The sequence below is a fragment of the Penaeus japonicus genome, unplaced genomic scaffold (genome assembly GCF_977035675.1).
Source record: "Penaeus japonicus unplaced genomic scaffold, GWHDUDI00000001_assembly GWHDUDI00000026, whole genome shotgun sequence".
NCBI lineage: Eukaryota > Metazoa > Arthropoda > Malacostraca > Decapoda > Penaeidae > Penaeus > Penaeus japonicus.
In genome coordinates, this window is record NW_028234428.1 from 6,778,694 (window position 1) to 6,783,693 (window position 5,000).

The window sequence follows — 5,000 nt, forward strand, 5'->3', positions numbered from 1 at the left end:
CCCCCCCCCACCGTCCCCTCCCCACTTCCCTCCCCACTTTACTATGCCCCTTCTCCGTTCCGTCCTTTCCACTATGTATTTCAGTTAAAGCGACAGCAAAGGACCGGTAAAGGAGATTTGCATGGAACATTTGTATTCATAATTCTGCAGAGTGTGACGTTATTTTTATTTTATCTTATTGTATCCGCCACATCCAGGTAGTGGTCTTGGGTGGCGGAGGGATAAAAGGATAGCGAAACCCCTGTGACTAGGATATACTTTGTGAAGATTTTATTAGTTCAATCAAGTGTAGGACTGTGTGACTGTGCCTGTGTGTATGTGTGTGTGTGTGTGTGTGTGTGTGTGTGTGTGTGTGTGTGTGTGTGTGTGTGTGTGTGTGTGTGTGTGTGTGTGTGTGTGTGTGTGTGTGTGTGTGTGTGTGTGTGTGTGTTCCCGTAGAGGAAGTAGCACAAGCAGAGTTTGTATAGTGTCTAATGGAGCCTAAATTCGGGTCAGGTTCAGGTCATTAGCGTTCATCTTTCTGGTCTACGAAATTGTGTTTACCTTCTGAAATTATCCTAAGCTCCCTACATTTATGTGAATGCAGGGAAAACCGCTATCCCGTGTGATGCATTAACCAATTAGTAAGATGTGTGTTTGTTTAACCTATTTGGATTTTCGACGTGTGTGTGTGTGTGGGATGTGGTGTGGTGTGGTGTGGTGTAGTGTGGTGTGATTTAGTGTGGTGTGATGTGATTTGTGTGTTCTTTTGTGTGTCTGTCGTTAAAATATATTTAAAAATAATGTTTATTCACAAGTGTGTTTCCGCCTGTTATCATGGAAAACACAATATCAATGACAAACAGGGACTTGCCCGTTTAACAGAGGGCAGGAGATGGATAAAGCGATGGCTTACTGTGATGAACTTACGACAGAGCCTGAATATGATTAGAGTCCTGTTTAATACGTATTATACTAACTTAATCCCCCTCGAGGTCCATAATGTTTCGCGCGGATACAAACGAGACTCAGCAACACCCAGAGACACGTGTAATCAAATGCATGCAGCAGGGGCATAAATAGGAACACATGTCCACAGGGATACATTTATGCCTTTAGGAAATGTTTATGTGCATATATTGCAAAAAGTGAGACTGGAGCAGCGGGTGGAATTGGAAGGGCCAATAGAAGTCTAGAATATTCTCTTTGCCTCCGTTTTAAATTGGTTAAAAGTTCAAGCAATCGTTCGACTTCTCTCCATGTCTTCCAAAAGCTTTTGAAAATATATACATCTTTCAAGACCATATCAGAGGGGAAGCGAGCAAACAAAAACATCAGACGGACTGTTTCCTCTTGGCACTTCTCGAAGATTTCTGACACAGGAGGCACAGACAGTTCTCTCGCAGTTCCCAACATTCTTTCTATTCTAAAGATTTAAAGGTTCCCTTCAAAAATTCAGAAATCCAATACGGTATAGACTCCGGCAAGAGTCGAGCGCTGACTCAACAGACTCGCCCACTAGACCGAGCTGCAACTGGACAGTTTTTGCAAAATATCTCCAAACTAGTTCCCTTGCAACACGATCACCAGTGTGGCCAGCCTCTTGTTGCGAAAGCCCCTTGTGCACTCCACCTTCAACGAGAGTGTCTTGAGAGGGGTGGAAAGGGGGGATAGGAATGATAAAGGAAGATGGGAAGGAAAGGGTTACGATAAGAGGAGGAGGATTGCGGTTATTAAACAGAGATTAAGGAAACGGACATGGGTTTTGAGTGACTGATGTGTTTCTTTCTTCTGCGCACCTTCTTTTCATTCGACTGTGAGTCTCTCTCTCTCTCACACAACTTTCCTTTCTCTTTATCCTTGTGTGAGACTATTCATCTCCCTCTCTTGTTCTCTTTCTCTCTCTCTTTCTTTCTCTCTTTCTCTCTCTTGCCTTTCAATAACACTGTCAAGCAAAACAACAACAGATATATATATATATATATATATATATATATATATATATATATATATATATATATATATATATATATATATGTGTGTGTGTGTGAATCTCTCTCTCTCTCTCTCTCTCTCTCTCTCTCTCTCTCTCTCTCTCTCTCTCTCTCTCTCTCTCTCTCTCTCTCTCTCTCTCTTTCTCTCTCTCTCTCTCACTCACTCACTCTCTCTCTTGCCTTTCAATAACACTGTCAAACAGAATAACAACAGACAAGAGACCCGAGACATCCGAAAATAGTTGGCAGACTCAAGGTAGAAAGAGGTATAATTTGAATGCAAACACGAGGGATAATATTATTAGAGGAGGCTATCCAATGAGAATCAAGAATATCGCAACAACACACCAAATGTAAAGTTTAGGAGGAATCAACAACTATTTTAGGTGAATAGGTATTAACGAGGCAACCATCGCCTTGGGTCCTTTAACTGTGGGATATTCAATCATAGGTAGTCAAATTACAGACACCAATTTAAAGTCAAATGTGCAACCTATTACTAGTATGACCCTAAAATCAGACTTTATAACTAGAATACTACATAGGCAGCTGGCCAAGAAAATGGTACCGATGATAAACCTTTACTAAAGATGGACGTCGTAAACATTATATGTAAATGCCCAGTCACTCCTCTTTCATAAGAAGTTAATAGAAATGGTAGTCATTGTGATATCTTCTGATATCTTATGCATCAATGAAACGTAGCTCCCCTTAAGTGTAAGTGGTTCTGTAGTATTATATCTCCCTATAATATTAATTACCATGATTATGGTGATGGGAGAGAAGTGTGTGTGTATTAGGGGTGACTTAAAGGCAACAGAAGTCATTATTAAGGATATATGGGTAACAATGTAGGAAACTTCCTTCTATCAATGTTGGTTGCATTTATCGACATCCGTGCAAATTATTTTAGTTATATTTCGAAATGATTTTTGAATATATGTTTATGCAATAAGCCCGTGTTTATCCTAGGCGATTTCAGTGATAATTTGATAATTTGTCTGATAATAAAGTTAGCAAATTGATTAGGGCTGTGGAGTTCACTGAGGTCGTAGGTACACCATCTACGATAATTTCCACCTCTGTAACACTTATCTATCTCATGATTACTAATAAGTAGTAAAAGTAGTTTCCATCCCGGTGGCACATCATATACTTAAAGGGTTTTAAAGCTACCATTCTCAACTATTGTCAAAATGACTTTTAAAATGAATTACTAAATTAGGCTTCCGCTCTGAATGACATTCTATACGACGATGATGTGAATATACAAATAAGAATTTAAACTGACACTTTCTTGAAATATGTGGACACTTATGCTCCTATTGTAATGAGGGAAATCATCATCGTGGATATCAGGTGACATTAAGGCCACAATGGAAGCTAGAGACCAACTTAGAAAGGTATTAAGATTTATACGTGACTCTGCGCAGTAATTCCAAAGAAATAAAGCGAGTGAAATTACTTACAGATAAATGAAAAGACCAATACTACTAACTCCAAAGTGAAAAAAATACTATTAGAACATGGAAAGCTATCAATGAGAATATTCCTTCTTTTACTCCTAGGCCTATCTAAGACTTTCGACTGTAAGTCACAATATCTTTATAAACAAAAACATTAAACGGAATTATCTTCCAAACAGTTCATAATCAGTAAATTAAAAAATGGTGATTCTACTCCATAAAATATTTCCTTGGCGTCCCTCAGGGATCGGTGCTGGGTCCGATTCTCTGCTCTATTCATGTGAGCGATTTATTGAGTGCTTACCAAGTTACTTCGTAGTCCGGTATGTAGATGGCACTCATCTACTTCTATTCTTTGAATTAACTGAAAGAACAGAGAATCATTTGTCGACTGTCAAATTGATTATGCGAAAGATTGGTCTATCACTGAAACCGATATATATATGTATATATATATATGGGTTCACGGCATTATATAGCACAGCCACAGAATTATACTAATTTAAGATTTAGTGGAAATAATACAAGATATAGTCCAGTTGATAAGAATTAAGGATTTTTCTTTTATCAATATATGCCATATAACACACATTGAAATGTATAGAAAGGTAATTGGCACACTCATTTAGCTCAACAGGGTAGCATATTGCTTTGATACTTGCATACAAGTCATTGCTGTGCAATACCAAGTGCTTAGCATCGTAATATAAGAGTTAAGAGTTTAGGAAGTCATAATAAAATCAAAAATTCCAAAATTTCGAGACAAGTGTCGCCTTTGAGGGCTAAGAAAGTACTGCCAAATATCCACCGCTTTTATGCAATCAAAATGGTGGATACCATTTTTTCACTTGACATGGCCTTTTTAGGCTTTAAGATCATAAATCATCAATTACTGGTTATTTAACATTTCTATTATTGACGAAAGAAGAGGCACGGTTACGAGCTAAAGCAGTGATACAGCTGGATTGAAGCTGTTAATGCTGAGAGGTCCAATAGTCTCGAACAATATTCTTCCTCAGGTAACAGACACGGGGTCTCTTCCTCTATTTAGAGACAGATTAGAGACTTATCTCTTATGTAAACACAGTCGTCACTGTATGATATGGTCTAATATGCGGATTTGTACTGTTATAATTTTGCGATTTGTAGATTATTTTTAATATTCTTATTGTTCTTATTATACGACAGTGCCCTAATGTATGAAGTCTGAGCGGTATTGTATGAATTCTGTATAATTTATATAATGATATGTGAACTGAAAAAATATTTTATAAATCTCACTGAAATTACTCAACAATGTGATTTGTAAATGGAAATTGTTTTTATCATCATCATTATTATAATTATTTTATTACTTTTACTCTCTTTATCCCCCCCTCTCGGTCTCTCTCTCTCTCGGTCTCTCTCTATCTATCTATCTCTGTCTCTCTCTCTCTCTCCTTCTATCTATCTATCTATCCATCTCTCTCTCTCTCAAACAAGACCCCCTTATCTATCTCTCAAAATCTCTAGATCGGCCTCCACCCTTAGCCGACTCATTTCCTCTTGAATCTCCTTCCCT